The sequence below is a fragment of the Marmota flaviventris genome, chromosome 4 (genome assembly GCF_047511675.1).
Source record: "Marmota flaviventris isolate mMarFla1 chromosome 4, mMarFla1.hap1, whole genome shotgun sequence".
Lineage (NCBI taxonomy): Eukaryota > Metazoa > Chordata > Mammalia > Rodentia > Sciuridae > Marmota > Marmota flaviventris.
Genome location: NC_092501.1, coordinates 141728171 through 141747421, shown reverse-complemented (window position 1 = coordinate 141747421; position 19251 = coordinate 141728171). Strand labels below are relative to the sequence as shown.

At 46.7% G+C, this 19251-nt stretch overlaps 1 long non-coding RNA gene across 1 annotated transcript; it reads right to left on the bottom strand.

The window, feature by feature from the left end:
* Positions 1 to 3960: 3960 nt before the first annotated feature.
* Positions 3961 to 16972, bottom strand: LOC139705387 (uncharacterized). The gene is made up of 3 exons (XR_011707254.1): positions 16797 to 16972; positions 4719 to 4780; positions 3961 to 4098 (listed from the first exon to the last, which is right to left on the bottom strand). It is a non-coding gene; the product is annotated as an uncharacterized lncRNA (long non-coding RNA).
* Between the last annotated feature and the right edge of the window lie 2279 nt (positions 16973 to 19251).

Below are 19251 nucleotides of genomic sequence, written 5' to 3'. Positions count from 1 at the left end.
ACACGCTTGAACTCTTCCAAGACCTGCTGGGCCCACCCTGCCCCAGTTAGAGTGGGGTCATGTGACTAGTGCTGGCCAATGAAATGTGAGCATCGGCCACCAGCTTCTATTTCCAGGCTGAGCCAGGTAAGAGCAAATGGGACTCCTCCAGCTCCCTCTTTCTCTGCCCTGAAGGACCCCTCCTCACTCATCCTCCTTAGACAAACCCTCTAGCTGCAAGAAAGGCTGGCCATCTGACCCACATCAGACCCTGTGAGATACAAACTTGAGACTTGAAGTTTTATCTGTTGTAGCAAGTTAGTACCCGGACTCATCATAGGATTGGTTTTCAGACATTTCACATTCTTAGAAGTAGATCTAAGATATAAATTCAGGGATATAGGGATACAAATACAAATTCAAGGAACACTGAGTTTCTGAAGAAAAATATCCCTATTAAAATACAAGAACAAACAACTCGTAACAGTTTGTGAGCTGGACAAAGGAACCTAAGGGACAGAAAGGGCCAGAATGTAAGGATGCACAGAACAGCTCATAAATTACTTTGTAACTTTCCAGTTCCCCATAAGTTTTGTGGAATGTAGCAAAACAGGAACAAGTCCTGGATAGAAAAAGACCATTAATCTCGTGAGGCCAGGGGCCAATGTTTGATTGGACCATGACCCTGTGGCCACATCACTGGATTCATCACCTGACAGCCAGAGATGTTGATATAAACTGAAACCTACATACCAGACCCCCTAACGGTGAAACACAATCTTGCCCGATGGTTTCCAACCCCTAAGGAAGTCCCGCCTCTTGGGTCATACATATTCTACCTAATCATGAACCCTAACAGTTGCCTGGTTGCCAGCCCTGGAGGAGTACCCTGCTCTTGAGATTGCCGGCCCCCCAGGTATGTGAACCTCCCCTTCATAATGAATCTCTGCTCTGTTTCTCAGATCTGACGTCCTTAAACTCTTTTCTGAACCTTCTTTTCTCCTCAGTCTCTGGAAAGGCCTCCTCAGACCCCCACATGATAACTGGTTATTGGTGTCACTTATTATCCGAGGCTCATTTCTCCATCTTGTATGAAGCCCTACTATGTGCAAGCACTCCTGAGCCCGGAAGTAGGAAGTGAGTGAATTCCTCCTCATACCTGTTAGAAAACAATGAGTATTCCTGAGCAGACCTGTCTAGGTGGTGAGAGTAAAATAATGATCCCTGCAGAATTGCCTCAAAGCCCTTGTTTCAGCAAATTAAAAGGAGTCATAGGTGCTGACGGGAAATGTAAGTATTAAAGACCATATTTTCTTTGGTCAGACTTAATTGGACAGATGTTCCATGAAATAAAATTCAATTAGGTTGTTAATTGATCTTTTACTTCATCAAATGAGCACAGACTAATCCAGGCACCTCCCAAGTGGGAGCAAGACCCCACCTCAGGACATACACAGACAAGCAAGAGTTCAATAAGCAAACAGACTCCCGGGCAAGCATTCATTCTCTCAAGTTATGTAATAAAAAAAAAAAAATCAAATCAGGATTAAGGAGTCATTGGACACCCACTAGGTTGGGAGGAAAAAAAAAAACAGTTTATTGCACAACATCTGTACAAGTTTGCTTACCTAGCTGCCATAGTGAAGTGCCACAGACTGAATGGTTTGACTCCAGAAATGTGTCTCATGGTATGGAGGTCAGAAGTCCTAGATCAAGGTATTAGCAGGGTTGGTATCCTCTAGGCCTCCTCTCCCAGCTTCTGGGCATTTGCTGGTGGACTTTGGCCTATCTTGACCTGCAGGTTGCCGGGTTGCTCTCAACTAAAACACTCAGGGTCACTCCAGGGGAACTGGACTGCAGGAAATAACCACACAAGAGACAGAGATACCTTTTTCTTTGCGGGGTGCTGTAACGGCTCCTCTGACCCTAAGAGTCTACAGAAAGAAAGAGAGAGCAAGCATGTGCTGACCCCTTTTATTGAGGAGAAGCCATTCAAATGAGGCAAGGGGTCAGGTTTCAAGGGGCTGAGTCCAGTTTCATGATGTCTGAAGTCAGCAGGTTGACTGACATCTAGGAAGGCCACATCCAAGGGCAGAGTAAGAGAAGGGGACTTCCATGGAACATTCTATCCCAAGCAGGGTAATATCACAAAGGAACAGGTGAGCGTAGCTCGACCCATGGGGCTAAAGGAAGGCACACCCATGCACGAGACACAGTCACTGGAATCCTAGAAGACTGGGGCTATCCAACAGCATGGCCGCCAGATGCCACATCACTCAGCAGGGGAGTCAGACCCAGTCACGGGCTAGTTCAGCCTCCCACAGCAGGTGCTACACCAGATCTCTGCCTTTAGGTACACATGGTGTCTTCCCTGCTAGTCACCTGTCTTTGTATCCAAATGTCCCTACATTATAAGGACAGATATTGGGTTGGGGACTGCCTTCTGACCTCATCTTAACTGGCTCATCTGAAAAAACCCTATTTCTACATTGGGTTGTCGTCGTGGGTCCTGGTGATCAGGACTCCAGCATGTTTGGGAAAGACAATTCAATGCATCTTGAACCTGTTGTGTAGACCAAAGTGAGGCACTACTCTCTTCAGGGATGTGCCAAAGTCGATAGAAAAGACGTAATGCTGTAATTACAAACATTTTCCTGGACCACATCGTTTTAATTATATTTAAATACTTGTGTATTTTGTAGCCACCATTGACAGCCCCCCCTCACGCCTGCCCCCAATTGTTCAATTTCTATTGCTGCCGTGAGAACTTTGATGAGCAAGTTTGAAAAGATCTGTCTTCGGGAATCATTCAACAGAAGCCTCTAGGTACACAGATGATTGTTGCTGTGTTAGTGCTATTCCCAAACTAGAAACAAAGTGTCATTTCGGCTAATATTTACTGAATATTTGCTTCTGTCCGTTGGGCATGGTACCGGCGGCTGGGGATGCAGTGGTGAGAATCATTCCCAGGGTCTGTTGGCAGAGACAGTGGTCCCAACTGGTGAATATTTTAATAAATTCTTTTCTTAACATGTTAGCATACCATGTGGGCATTAAGTAATTTAGAAAAATGTAAATACCATTTAAAATTCCTAAAGATTAAAATGGCATATTGTATGCTTAACTATTTGAAATATGCATGTTTGTTGACTTTGGTCCATTTTGCTATTGTCTGTATCCCTGGTTCTGAGAACAAGGCCTGGTATGTCCTGAGTACTTCATTAGAATTTGGTGAACTGGATTAATGTATTAAGGACTAGAAGGTTATATGCAAAATATTTTTTAAAAAGATATCATTGTTCTTGGGTCACAGACTCGTGAATATGTTTCCTTCCAAAAAAAAAAAATTTATAGTTATTATAGTTTGTGGAAAATAAGTTAACAAATTGAAAATGAGACTCCTATATGCTTCTAGTCCACACAGGTCAATGGAATGAAAATCTTCAAGAAATTTTAAAAACTAGGATGCTAGGATGTCCCCAGGGCTGAGAGGTTGTCTGCCCTTGACGGTTCTTGGACTACGATTCTTCCTTCAGTTATCCCAGGACTAGAGGCCCTGGACAAAGGAGGCAACGATTCAGGGGTCTTGCAAAGAAAGTGACAGGGTGGCCAGACGTCCTCCCAGCCCCTCCCCTCCAACCCCCTAACACTGCACTGGCTTCCTGCCTCCTTTATCCGCCTGCTCTTCCAGGAGAGCAATGAAGTGTGCTATCCCACTCTTGCCTGGCTTCTAGACAAGCTTAGAAAAATCTGTCTCTGTAAAGGGTTGGGATCTGCCCATCAGCTGAGACAGGAAGACGAAACTTCCACCTGTCCCAGCAGAAGGACACGTCCACACAGACAAAGCTCAAAATGAACGTTCAACATCCAAGGGGCCCTTCCCAGTCTGTCCAATGGCTCAGGGCAGAAGGCTGGTGGTCCTCCCTGACCCTCCCTCCCACCTGCCACAGAACACAGAGCCACTCTCCTGAGCCTCACAGATGCCACCTGAAAGTGGATGTCGCCACTTTCTCCCACTACAGCCCCCTCCTGACTCCTAGTCCCCAGAAACTCACCTGGATTTCTGCAAAACTCCCAACTAGTCTCACCACTTCCACCCTTGCCTCTTGGATCCATTCTCTGCACAATAAACCAAAGAGATCTTTTTAAAAACACAACTCAGAACATGTCTCTCTCCTGCTTTGCGATATCACCTTCAGTAGCACCCATTTCCCTTAGGCTAAAATATAGAGCTTCTCCCTGCCCCCACCCCACCCTGTGCCCTGCAGAGCTTCCCCTCATTCATTCACTGGCTATACAAAGCAGTCAAATGAGTCAAGTTCGTATACACCTCAGGGCCTTTGCTCATGCTTTTCTTCCTCCTTGGAACATTCTTTTCCTCACTCTTTGCCTAATTAATAGCAATTCCTTCTTCAGCTCTCAGCTTAAAGTGATCTCCTTAGAAGGATCTATTTTAGAAATCCCTGCGATGCTCTCTATGTACTCAGTGCTGGTCTTTTATACACTTATCTAAGTGTATAAATGCCTAGGTGGTGAGAGTAAAATAATGATCCCTGCAGAATTGCCTCAAAGCCCTTGTTTCAGCAAATTAAAAGGAGTCATAGGTGCTGACGGGAAATGTAAGTATTAAAGACCATATTTTCTTTGGTCTGTGTGAATATTGGTTACTGGTTTAGTGTCTATCTTCCCCATTAGCCTCTAACCCCTATGAGGGTAAAGAGCGGGTCTGTTTTACTTACCACTCTGTCTACACCCAGGGCCTAGCAGGGATTCCAGCTCACGGTGAGTCCTCAACACATGGCTGTCAAATGAAGTGATTCAATGAACAAACCCAAATATCAGTTAAATCACAAGCAATATTTCTTGGTTATGCCCTTAATCTGTCGAACCCAAATTTATTCAAGAGTTACATGACAAAGGGTAACCAGAGAGCATAATTCTTTCACTGGCATGGAGGCTGCATCCCAACATCATCCTTCTCGGTTTGACAGATCATTTCTAGAAGTAGAAATATAGCAGGCAATCAGATAGAGCCCAGGGTGCCAGGCGAGGGTTTATCTTGGAAACATCATTAAATACTTTATAAATTAGGCAATTTCAGGCTTCGAGGGATAAAGACATCCTCAACTTGTCTCAGTTAATGGAAGTCTATCATTCAGGATTCTTAATGTTACAGGTGACGAAGGACCGAACTCGAGCTGCCTTAAACAACACAGAGGATTTATTGGCTTCATAAGTGAAAAGTCTAGAGACTTCACCTTTGGGTGAAGCGTGCTTCTGTGGCCCAAAAATGTCACCAGGGTCCCTGTTTCTCTGTCACCACCCATTGCTTGTCCTTAGGTTGTGGAATCACCACCAGTTTTGTTTCAGAGAAGCAAAAGGGCTACAGTGAGCCAGACCTCACATCTTCACACCCCCTGGGCCAGAGAAGAGAGTGGTCGGGTTCCAGAAGCTCCTGTAGTGACTTTCAAACCTGACCCATCAGCAAAAGCTCAGGACAGGCTGAATACCATTCCTTCCCTGCACCCCCACCGGCACAACTCAGGATTCCTGGCCTAAGAATACAACTCTTGAATTTTCATTTTATATGGAAAACTCTAAGGGAGAAACCAGAATTGTCCCCTGATTCCACCATCCAGATGACACTTATTGAACTTTCCCAGTAAATGTAGTCAATGGTATAAAGTAAGAAAATCGAACAGTATCTAATAAAACGTAAGAACTTCTCTTTCTGTCCCTTTTTCCAAAGGTGTCACTGTTATCAGCTTCTTGTCTATTTTCTACTAAAATAAATGTGTGCATTTACCAAAATATATAGCGTCTCATTTTTTTAAATTACAGGAGATGGATCACACTGTTTACACTGTGCTGGTTTCTGCTCTTCTCACTCCATAATCTAACTCAGAGGTGGCTTTATCTTGGCATCAGCAAATGGAAGCCCTCTTAAATCTTTGGAAAAGGTCTAAGAATGTTCCATCATTTATTTAACCAGGTTTCTCTTGGCGGACATTTGGGTTGTTCTGCTACACAAACAGTGGTGCCATGGGCATCCTTCTTTATCAACCTTGATGTCCCCTGTGGGGGGTCCTGGAGTCATCTCCTGGCAGTGGAATTGCTGGGTCAAAGGTCACTCTGGAGTCCATCGCTGCTTCTTGCCCGCCCATAGACCCTGATTAACACAGAGCAGTAGGAATTTAGCTGCTTTTCCACGGGCTTGAGTGGGAGGGGACATAAAGTTTCATGGAGAGAGACGGATTTGCAGCATGGAGCCTCTGGAGGAAAAGAACTGGTTCTTACTCAATGTGGCATCCCTTGCAGCGTCTAGACCAGCGACCTAGACTAGATAGATCCCGAATCAGTCCATCGAGAATGGGAGATTTGAGTGGAGTCTGAACAGACAGGACAAGGACCATCTCTTTCTTTTCTCTGTGTAAAGTAAGGCCTGCCACGAAGCAAGGGCTGGGTGGGGGGGCACTTTCAGAGAGAGGGTCAGGACACAACAAAGGTTGTCACAGGACAGGAAGGTGGCCTATGTAGTGACAGAGGAAAGCACAAATGGAATGCCCCGGGTAAAGGAATGTGGATCTCGGTCTAGGTGGGCGGTGGACCTCTTTGTCAGTGTGCTAGGGAGACTTTCACAGTGACAGTTAAGCAGGGAGGATGAGAAATTGGGAAGAAATTCGAAAACAGCCAGACAAGGATCTGGTTAGGATTTGGACTAAGGTTGGAACACAAGAACACCCCAAGTCACCTGGTGGCTGATCTGCCATGAAAGGGGATGGGGGTGGGTGCAGACAGGCCTGAGTGATATAGGATTAGTACTTGAATGCTCAGTTTACCCGCTGCCCCATCATAGTTAGTCCTTATTTTATTAGGCAGTGCCTAGAACCTTCTTCCTCTTCTTTCTCTTCCTTTTCTTCCCAGGGCTTCAAAACTGCTAAGCGCACACACTATCACTGAGCTACACTAGTGGCCACAGCAAGGTCTTTGTAACCCCTCCCCAGTCTCACGCTTTGCCTTCTCCAAGCATCTAGGATGCCAAAAGAAAACAGGCAAGAAGACAACAGACCAAGAGATAATTGTGCAAGCAGGAGCCAGGCTCTGGGCCTGGGCACTGAGCCAAGAAGGATCTGCAAAGAGATGAGATCCACTGGGCACAGAGAGGCCCACTGGGAGCCAAGTCTCCCTAGAGCACAGAGGGAGACTGGAGCCACAGCCTAAAAGGCCCCCAACACTAGCTGACAGGGGACTCGTCTCTACAAGGAAACGGGCAGAGCCTGGAATATTTTGAGCAAGAGAATAAAGCTGATCTCCCTCTCTGGGTACGTTTTGGATGGGGAGGGACAGCCCAAAGGTAGGGAGATCCATCATTCAGGAAACTGTGTCACTGAAGGGGCAGGAACCCCTAAGGACTGAGAGAGGGTGGTGGCATTGGGAAGGGGAGGAGTTTGACTGGACCAGGAGGATGGTCAGTGCTGGCTTGGTGGCACTGTGGCCTCTTCTCTGTTCCTGACACTTGCCAACCCTCTCCACAGCAACCCCTGAGGTGTGACCAGTGGGGACTGAGGGGAGCAAAGGTGAAGGGGCCCTTCCTGCCGGCTCTTCCCCTCCTGTTTCTCAGCACCCCTCACAGGGCTGACGAGAAGGTCTACCGGCCTCAACCTCAGGACTCAATCTCAGTAGAAGGTTCAGAGCCATGTAGTTTTCCACTGGAGACCCAAGCATTAGTACTTCTGTGGTGGCATTCAATGACAGTGTCTGCCAGGGAGGGAGCCCCAGTTGTACTCAGATCTGTGTCACTTAATGGACCAGAGGCCCATGCAGGCCAAGAAGGTGACTCTGCCCAACTTGCTTATTTGACTTACCTAAACTCACCAGAACTGATGGAAACTCCAGGAGTCTTAGAAATGTGTCCAAATTAGGACTTTCTGCTTTCCCTTCTCCTAAAAGTTAACTCTTCAGAACTCAGTATTCTTAAAAAGATTGGCTCCTTATCATGAATAAAAGCAGCAACTTTCCTGAGATGCTAGTTCTCATTTTAAAATAATAATTAAAAAAAAAACCTGAGCCCAGGACAGTGTCTCATGCCTATAATCCCAGCAACTCAGGAGGCTGAGGCAGAAGGATCACAAGTTCAAGATCAACTTAGTGAGACCCTGTCTCAAAATAAAATAAAAAGGGCTGGGCATGTTGCTCTGTGGTAGAGCACTTGCATAGCATGTGTGAGGTCCTGGGTTGAATCCCCAGTAACACACACACACACACACACACACACACACACACACAACACTCACACACTCAAGTAATATGCAGCATATTCAAGAGTACCTGATAACATTTGTACTATTATGAATTCAATAATATTATTTGATTAAGAAGCTCACCACCCAATTTAAGACTAGGAATCTTAACAATAAAACCTATATCTATGGGTTACACATCCATGAATTCAACTAATCAATCGTGCATATCAAAAATATTTTTTTAAATTGTCCGTACTGAACATGTGCAGACTTTATCCACCTGTCATTATTCCCTAAACAACACAGGATAACATGGCATTTACATTACATTAGATATTATAAGTAATCCAGAGATGCTTTAACGTCTATGGGAGGATGTGAGTAGGTTATAAGCAAATACGACAGCTTTTTATTTAAGATACCTGAGCATCCACAGAATTTGGTATCTGCAGGGGTCGAATCCAGCAGCCCACTGGGCCAATGGTACCACTGAAGGTACCTGGGCCCAGTCCTCTTTTGGTGTGGGTGTAATTTCTACATGGGTCCTTTCTCCTCCATTTGATTCTAGTCTTTCTGAGGCCTAGGAATAGCTTCAAATTCCAATTCCACAGCACCTGATCTGGAGTCCTCCCCACAACATTAAGTACACAGCTAAAACATGATAAGAATGAGAACTTAATGATGAATAGCAGATCACTCAGGATTTCAAAACCAGTAAGTAAAATTATTAAATGTGGTTTTAATCATGACGACTCATGCACTTTGGGTATAATTAGCCTTTTCTTCTTACTCATATTTTAATTAGGAAACAAATATGCAAATATATGCTAATAGTACAGCCAAGCAAATTATCCATTGCATTTGAGGAAGCACTCAGGCAAATTTTTTAAATGGGATCATAGTTCTACAAAGAGTCCCAGAAATGGACTTAGAAAAATGGGCAGAGGCCTCTAAATGCACAGTGGAGTTGGCTCCAGACCCAGCCTTTTGGAAAGCTTGCATGAATGTGTTGCTGAGAGTTTCCGAGGGAAACAAATGTTTTCCCCTCAGTTCCTGCTGGACTGAGATCAGAGCCTGTATCCCAGGGTCTGTGTGTGTGCTAAAGCTCTCAAGGATGTAGACTAAGCCAGAAGAGCTCCATTGCCAGGCTCTCCCAAAAGACAGGAAAGTGTTGGCTACTGTCCAGCCTTCCTGATCACGTTGCCTCCACATACTCCATGTTCCATGTGGCCCAGTCTCAGACCAGTGCTGCGGCAAAAACCCTCAAAATGACTGTCTATATTTTTATATATACATCTCTTAAACACTGTGACAGAGACACAGGGCTCACAGCAATACTTCTTTAAATCTCCTTCCCTTTTTCCCCATCTAGTTCCCTTGTACTCCAGCAACTCTGTCCTAAAATCATCCCAAAGGACCCCTGGCCAGCCACAGCTGAGCAAGCAGAGAAGCACCCTAAACACGGCGGCCCCTTCCCAGTGGACAGGACGGGGAAGGCCAGTCAGCTGAGATGCAAAGCTCTCTGACGGGCAGGGAGGGAAGCCTGGAGACACTCATACACAGCTCATTTTCATTCCCTTCCCTGTCGCCTTCCATGCCGGCGTGAGCCTCTGGGCCTCTGCGACAGAGAGATAGCACACCTGCAGAGGGAATCCCAGCCACAGAATCCCAGGCTGCACAGGCCCTCTCTGCCTTGGAATGTGGCATGTGTAAATGGCTGTGGGGCTTCCTGTCCTCAGCTCCAGTGATGAAATCTTCCTGTCACCAGAGGTGTAAAGAATCATCAGATCTCAGCAAACAGCAAGGTCATAAACCCAAGCATCACCAGCAGATGCTGCTTTTAGGAAATCTGAGACATACCCACTCCTTTGCTGGCACAGGGCCCTAATCAGGTTCTCTTCAGCCTGTGGCTACTCCACGGTCCCCCCTACTGCTGCCGTCTCCTACTTGGTGCCCTTCTCCCCTCCCACAGTGCCCTTTTATAGAACCATTGTCTGTAGAGCCACCGAAAGAGGCTCAGAGTAATCCCTTGGATATCTCTTTTTATTAATTGCTTTAATTATTTACTATCATTGATTTAATTTTTTGGGAGCTGGTGACTGAACCCAGGTTCACACATATGCGGAGCATGAGCCTACCACTAAGCCACACCCCGGCCCCCGTGGATTCCTCTTTCTAAATGCACAGGCTGGCTACCCATCCAGTCTTGCCTTCTGCTGTTACTCCACCCACTGTCCAGCTCCTGGCCTGTGCCAGGGTGTCCTCTGTCCATTTTAAGAGCTACAGTAGAAAAAGGCAGCTTCAAGTGGAACAGGAAGGTGGCCAGAGCTAGGAATGAACTTCCTCCTTCACACCAGAGAAGCTGATCTTACCCAGATTGTTATTTCCTCAAAGACAAACTGCTCCAGCCCGGTTTCCCATATTGATCTAATCAACAGTCCAAACACAATTTCGGGACTGTCAAAACAAGATCCGCAGACAATTAGCATAAGTCAAGGCAACCCACCCCCACGCGCCATCTCTCCCCAATGTCTCGTCAAGATTTCAGCAAAAGCCGGTTCCCCCTCTTGTTGCAGGCTGTGATATCACCAGAGACAGGTTGTAGAACTGGGAACCCCTGACATGAGGCTGGAAGCTATAATTACCCGGGGTATAATTTGGTTGTTAAATGGATTGTTTACAAAGGTGTGCATGATGCAATCACAGGCCTGGCAGAGCCGGAAACAAGGCAGGTGGGGAGGAGACAGTCAGGCATTAACATCCCCCCTCCCTCCAGGCTCCCACTTGCCAATCGCGAGGCTGCTGCCACCACCGCCACTGCAGACTCTGACCTTGCTGAGTCACCTGGGGCCTCGTGTTCCGTGACGTTTGGGAACTACCTGGCCTTCCTCCCTCAGGTTTCATCTGGTAATAACTGCAGCAGGAGCAGGGTCACCTGGGCACAGAGCAAGAGCTGGAGTTCTGCCGTCACAGGCACCCCCCCCCCCCAGGGCCAGCCTGAAAGGAAAATGAGCCCAGCGGAAGTCCCCAAGATCCCACAGGCCAGGCAGGTGCCTCCTGGGGGGTCCTCACAAAGGGATCAGACCTGGAGCATGAACTACTTCATATCCCCATCCCCAAGGAATTTAAGTAATGAAATTGAGACTTTCCCATTGAAGTTATAGGGAACATCAGTGAGAGGGAGAATAGACACAGATTTTGTCTGAGATGTCAAAAAGACTTGGGCATGGTGGCACACGCCTGTAATCCCAGCAGCTCGGGAGCCTGAGGCAGGAGGATCATGAGTTCAAAGCCAGCCTCAGCAACAGCGAAGCACTAAGCAACTCAGTAAGACCCTGTCTCTAAATAAAATACCAAATAGGGCTGGGGATGTGGCTCAGTGGTCAAGTGTCCCTGAGTTCAATCCCCAGTACCCACCCGCCCACCCCCAAAATAAAAAGACTTCTCAAAATCACAGAAATGATTTGAAATCCCCTATGGACAAGGTTTGGGCCCATTTGGAACCTGCAAAAAAGCTACAGACCCAAAATGTGAATCATGGGTCAACCGTAAAAAGCCTGGGAGGTCACGTCACATCTCAGATCAAACGTGCCTTGGTAATAAAATGCTATTTTAAGACAAAATAAATGGAAAACTCTAACATAACCTACATGTGTTTATGTCAAAAGAACTTAAGAAATTACAAATGAAAGAATTTACCAGGACATAATTATTCTGTGCTAAGAATCAAACTTTTGGAAAGGAGTGGAAAAATTAAAGAGGGCCTGAGGACAGGGGACACAAGGCAGTCACATGCGGCTCAACCCCAGTGACCCGTTCTGAGAACGTGTCATTGGGCAACATTGTTGTTGTGACACACATTAAGACTGCGAGCCATCACTAGGTGAGAGGTCTGCTTGGGCTCCATCCTAACGTCGTGGGACCATGGTCGCACACGCCATCTCTCACTGACTGAACACCTGCACAGGTACTGCTACTGCCACAGGGATGGAAGATGGGACGATGAAGGAAGAGTAAAACATTCTAAATTATCCACTCTACACTAAAAGAGGTGAGAGAGGGTTCCATCCTGATGGTACACTCAGTTTTCTTGGAATTCTAGGTAAAGCAGTGCTGATTTCCATCTGATACTGGGTCATCAGAGATTTCGTTAATAAAGCACTGAGATAACGTGGGCGGGAGTTTCATGTGCTAAATGGTCCCGTCCTCCCCATCACAAACCAACAAAAAGGCCGGCGGCTGCACGATCAGGAACCCACTTTCCCCTCTCTGCAGCAACCACGCTTAAATATTCGTGACACCCACCAAGACGGGCTCCAACGCCATCCTCCCAGAGCTCATGCGGATGGGTGCTACAGTGAAGGAAGTCCTCAGAGGATGGATGACACATCTGCAGCAAATTCCACTCAACTCCCGGGATTCAAGGATGGAGAGGACACTTTTGCATCCTGGCAGGAAGGTAGACTATGATCTGCAGGACCTTCACCCCAAGGAGCCAGAGGAGGCGCCTGTTCCGAAGCCCTCTTTGCTCAGGCTGCCCCCCATCTTCCCAGCCTACAGGAACACCACAGGGCCAGGGATGTGGCCATCTCATCCCACCATCTGCCGACTTGTTCCACATGACCGTCGGCTGACTCTGAGCTTGGAGGCTAAAACCTTCCAGCCTGCTCCCTGCTGAGATAACAGCTTGAGTCTAGCATTCAAGTTTGGCCCAGCCTCTGAACTGTTACTCCAAAGCATCGGGGACCCAGTCTCCAGCTGCCACTGGGACAGATGAGACCCAAAGGCTGCCCCCTGCCACCAGCAAGGTTCCTGCTGAATGTGGCTGCAAATGGCAATTGGACTTGTGCAGCTTTGACTGGTGGAGGGGCGGGGAGTCACCCAAAACAAGAAGGAGGGGCAACATCAGTTTAGTACATTTCAGAAATAATCAAAGACACATGCTTTGCATATTACTTGGTATAATCCTGTCTGCACCCACATTGTGGGGGAGGCGGTCCTATCATTGGCTGCACTTAAGAGCTGAGGAAACTGAGACACAGACAGGTCCCATGGAGCTCGAAAGGGCCTGGGGTTCTACTGCAGGCAGTCTGGCCTCAGAGTCCACGTCCTGGACCATGGTGTGTGCTGGCACTCCCGTCCTTTCTAAGGTGCTTGAGCATCCATCCATTCATAAATCTATCCATTCATGAAAAAAATCAACATAAGTGAATAAAAGCATTGATCAAGTTCCTAACCTGTGGCATTCATTGTGTCAATAACTATGTTTTTATATGAAATTAATATTTTAATGTATCTTGTTTTATAGTGGTTATTATATTTGTTGCTCACAACCAGCAAGGTAGATATTAATGTTCCCATTTTAGAAGGAAACGGAGGCTCAAAAAGGCTAAGTTAGGAACGCCAGTTTGATTGGACAGTGAATCCATCGAAGCCTTCCAGGAAAGAGCCAGTGTCTCCAAGGGCTGGCTGGAGGGAGGCCTGGACAGGTGAACAAACCAACCAGGGGCAGCAGAGCAGAAAGCTGCTTCAAGGGGCGAGGGCAGAAGGTGATGTCATAGCAAGCTCATGAGAGGTCCCAGAAGGGCTGCTAAGAGGAGCAGGGCCCCAGAGGGACTTGCCACCACCAGCAGGAGGGGACCACAGGCACAGACATCACCTTTCTCTCCTCCATCCAATGGCTGAGCCCGGCTGGAAAGCCAGAAGTCAAGAGAGTGGGAGACAGAGACCAGACCAGTTCACAAAGAACAGAACAGTCTCTGAGGCCCTGAGAGTGGAGAAAGTTCTCAAATAAATAGGAGGAGGGAACACTGGAGACCAGCCAACACAAATGGTAAAATGTGAAGCTGCAACTGGGAATCACAGGATAATCTGTCTTTTACCATTGAACAAAGAACATGGTGTGAGCACCTGGTGTTCAAATAGAAGCCCTGTGACTTCAGACCTAGCAGACTAGGGACAGTTCAGGAGAACATTATCTAGCCATGTATATGTCATCTATTGCCCTACCCTTGCTTCATCCAGCAACATGGAGGGAGGAGCTATAGCTGTGTAATCTAGAGTCCCCCAAGCACCCCACAATAGCCTAGGAGAATAAATGAATGAGAATCCAGGAGAGAAATATCCTAGCAACATCCTGATACTTACAACTCCAACCCCAGAACTTAAATTAAGGTGAAGCTCTATAGTACATGGCCTGGGGAATTGCACATAATGAGAACTGCACTTTGCAAACACTTTTTCACCTCCTCTACGGATGCCCCCTTTTCTCCTAACATTATACTCTAACACTCATTTGATATGGTCCCCTGCATACAGACAGCCAATGTATTCAGCAGAGACATGAATCTGTATTCACCACTGTGGAAGGAGTGTCTGTACCCAGGAGGCTCACAGTCCTGTGGGAACAAGGGGAGGACGAGATTTGAAAGTGTCATCTCAAAGAGAACACAGAAGATGCCTAACATTTCTGATAGAGAAAAAGAGCTCCTGATAATAATATCTATTACAGTCTGGTTCAATTATGATCCCTAGATTACAGACTGCTCATTAAAACACATGGCGCGCGAGCGCACACGCAAATCTGACTTTTTCACTAGAATCAGAGCAGTAGGTTTCTTTTTGATTGAAAAAAATTCAACTTTGAGAATGATGCATTCTTCATTCAAACCAAATCAAGAGCCTGAACCGAGTGAGCCTGCGGACATTTTGTCTCTTCCTCGCCTCTAACCCAGGCGCCACCTAGTGTCCTAAATCCTGAACTACACTCACCCGCCCTCTTAAGCTTTTTCTTGCAAAGATCTGGTTCATAGAGAATCACAAGACTTGATAGGAGAAAAAAAATTGGCCTCTGTGATAGACATTTTTCAAAAGTGGTTGAGCAATAGACTTCTCATTTATTGGATTTCATACATAATTTTTCTTGAGCCAAACCAAAGACTCATGACTCTTAAAAACAACGAATAGGGAATGCACAGAGTGTTTGAACATTTTTCTCACGGATGTCTGTTTTTAAGGAAGACGTTTATGTGCAAGCATAAAAAAATAACCAATTTGCATATGAAAGTGCACATTTTGCAGGGTGTGCCATCACGCAACTAAAACCTATTTGAGTTATATATGTGTCCCTATATATGTGTCCATATGGCTTCTATTTCAAATGTGTCCCTCCTTCCCCCCAACAAAATCCATGGGTAAAGTCCTGAATCGTTAAATCCTGAATCCATTTGGAAACCGGGTCTTTAAAGAGGTAATCAAGTTAAAATCAGGCCTTTAGGGTGGACGCTTATCCAATTATGACTGTGTTCTTGGGGAAATGTGACAGCACCATGCATGCCCAGAGGAAAGACCATATGAGGACACGAGAGAGAAGGTAGACATCTTCAAGCCAAGGAGAGAGACCTTGGGAGAAATCAACCCTGCAGACACCTTGAACTTGGACTTCCAGTCTCTGGAGCTGTGAGAAAGTACATTTCTGTTGTTTAATCCACTCAGTCTATGGTATTTTGTTATGGCGATCCTAGTAAATTAATATAGCTCCTAACCCCACCCTCACCCGAAGCTAGGCAAATGCTAAGACACTGGAGGGAAATACTGATCATGTTGATGCTAACAGTGCCCGAAGCAAGCTCTGTGTCCCTGTTTTGTACACCTCTTGACCCTGGAGTGTAGGGCAATGGATTTGAGACCACTCTTTGCCACCTTCTCACTCCCATCTGTTAGAAGCTGTTTTTCCTTCAGTCTATCCTTGGAACTGGTTTCCTGGAAGGAGGTGTGGGGCAGATCAGGACCCTTCCAGAGTTGGAGTTGGATGCCCCATCTGCCTGTGGCCAAGACTAGGTAGGTCAGCTAGCAAGTTACCATGCACCCCTGAGCCCTAATTGTGTCCTCCCTTAAAAGAGAATCATGGGATTGGCAGGAAAATGAAATGTGCTCATTGTGTGGGGGACCCAGCACAGCATCTGGCATGTAGTAACTGCCCAGTAAATTTCCACCAGCCACTCCTTACTGAGAAAGTGGACATCAGAACTCCCAAACTTCCTCCAGAGAAAATGTTCAGAACTCCGACCTTCCTCATAGCTTCAAAGTAGAGGGGAGGAGGCTGTTTGGGGCTGTAGCCATTTAAACAGCCCCATCTCCTGGAGCCACAATCCACGGATAAAAGCAAAGTTTACAAAATTGCTTTCCAGTGATCTTTGATCTAAAAATCTCAATGTTTAAGTTATATCCCTTTTCAAAGACAGGGGCTCCTGGCTGGGAATTTGGAAACATTTTAAAAGGGAAAGAGAGGAGTGAAGTGCGGGGACAGACAGGGAAAATGGAAGGAGAGACAGAGAGAGGGAGAAAGAAGGGGGGGAGGGTCTGGGAGGGGGATGGGGTGGGGACAGGGGTCTGGGAGGGGGATGGGGTGGGGACAGGGCTGCAGGATGGACACGGAAGGGCATCTGGCGCGAGGCGGCTGGACTCCTCAGAACCGCAGCGCCGACTCAGCCACTTCCAAGATCAATGCTAGGCAGGGCCATTTCCTCCTCCGGCGCAGGAACGGGCCATTAGTGACTCGGTGACCCCGCTCACCCGCAGCGTCACCGCCCGCGCGCTCACAGCCCGGCGCCGCGCTGTCCATCATCCGCCCGTCGGGGGGCCGGGCCGTCGGTCGCCTGTCGCCCGGCTGAGCTCCAGGCCTGGGGAGAGACCGATGCCTCCCTGCGGGCCCGAGTCACCTCGCAGCGCCTCAAACACGCGCGGGACTTCCCTGCGCGGCTGTCTCATCCGCCTGCAGCTGGCACGGAGCTAGGTCGTCCCCCAGACAGCAACCAGGGCTCCCCCTGCTGGACGCCAGTTCCCTAACGCGTCCCAGGTGATTTTTTTGGACTTTCCTGATCAGTGGTCTAGGGGCGGTTTCCCTTGGAGACCTCAGAGATCTTGGCAACAGCGAGATTCACGCAGGGTAAGGCGTGAAAGAGCGGAGATGCCAGAGAAAGGCAGAATGGTAAGGACAGAGAAGGCCGTGCCACCACGTGTCGTGAACCGAGTATCAACGGAATGCTCCTCATTGCATTTGTGCTCATCTTCAGGGCAAATATAACACTATTTGTTAGAGTCTGTAAACAAGTCAAAAATAACACCTGGCATTTTGCCAGGGGAATGTTAAGAGTTCCTAAACAAGTCTGGATGGTGCCTGGCAAAATGCCAGAGGGAGTGGTTTGAAAAGTAACAAAAGAGAGCCATTAAGTGTAGAGATTCCTTATTGGTTGACTGATGTATCTAGTTTATGCTAATTAGATAAGCTGTGTGGAATGTATAAATACTGCTCATGTCCTGCAATAAATGGCTCCTACTCCTGCTGTATCAACGTACACAAGTTATTCGTCACCCCCCGGTTATTTTGCTGCAGCCGGACTGCGGCAACTATTGGTTCTCTTTCCTGGAATTTCATACATTTTGGCAAGGAACCAATGAGTTACAGGTGCAAGTCGTTTTCTTAAATATATTGAATATGTAACATCCATCTTCGCAAAGGATTTGGATAGAAACAAGGAATGAATGATGTAGGATCAAAGAATAAAAGTTCAGTTAAAGTACCATAGAACATAGTTTGAGTAAGTTTAAAAGTTTTCATAGATGGCACCTTTTGACTATGTTTATATCTGGTTTGCAAGGGGAGAAAGAAGCTTTCTTCCTTCTCTCCTACAAGGGCACTAATTTCATTCATGAGGGCTCTGTCAAGACTTCACTTTCTAATACCACTATCTTGGTGATTAGGGTTTTATTTTGTTTTGGCTTGGGGGATTGAACCCAGGGGCATTTAACCACTGAGCCACATCCCCAGCCCATTTTTGTATTTTATTTAGAGACAGGGTCTGACTGAATTGCTTAGGGCTTTACTAAACTGCTTTGGCTGGCTTTCAACTTGAGATCCTCCTGCCTCAGCCTCCTGAATCAGGTGATTTAGGTTTTAACACTGATTTAAAGGAAACTATTCCAACCATGGTATAGACCAACCTTGTGTTTTACTTCCTTACTAAAATGTGAAAATGCCTGGGAATTTCAATCATCAATGAAAGTTAGCCCCTGTGACATGGACCCTCTCCTATATCCTCTGCACCTGGACATCTGTGCTGTTGATTGAAATCTCACAGAAGGTGAAGCAACCATGAGCATTCGAATGATTCTGAATAGCACAGCAAAAAGAAAGAAGATGAGAAAATACGTGTCAATTTCTTACTTTGTAAAGTAAATTTACAGGTAGTTCTATTTTAGATCAAATCAGCAAGGTTGGGATGTGTCCCTTTGGGCTTTGGGGTCTTCAAACCTGGGAAAATTATCCAGAGAAGCTAAGGCAGGTGGGGTCTCCTGGGAGGCCCAAGGCTGAGCCCACCTTAGAGGAACTCCCATCCTCAGGGTTTGGCAACATGAAGATCCCTCTCCAACATCTCCCAGAAGGCCCCCTTTTGAAATTTCCATCACCCAGCTGTCAAAGCAAGGGCCATCCTTCTACTTCGAGGCGGTCACGTCTCATGTGAGTGACTGGCACTCCTGGAGTCAGGGCCTAGTTGGGAGAAAGGCAGTGCCGGGGCCCTGAGCTTAAAATGGATCTAAGGAGCAAAGATGCCCCAGAAGCACAGGTGCAGAATGATCTTCTTGGTTGAAAAACAGCATGGTTGAAAAACAGCATGACACCATGCTTTAGTGTTTGTGCTCAGCCTTTTAATTCAAGTCATTAAGTGCTTATTCACTGTTTAGCAAATATTAAACACCTGTTTTGGCCAAACATTTATAGAGAAGCAATGAGAGTCCTGACATCTTTGTTTATGTGAAGATATGATGAAACTGTAGTGGTTCTCAGTGTTGGTTCCCAGGCCAACAGTCTCAGCACCATTCAGAAACTCACAAGAATGTGAATTCTTAGGTCTCTCCCTAGACTGCCAACCCAGAAACTCGGCAGCAAGGACCCACAGTCTGCTCTAACAAGCCCTCCGGGTGATGCTGATGTACCCTGAAGTTTGAGACCCACTGTCCTATCTCCAGT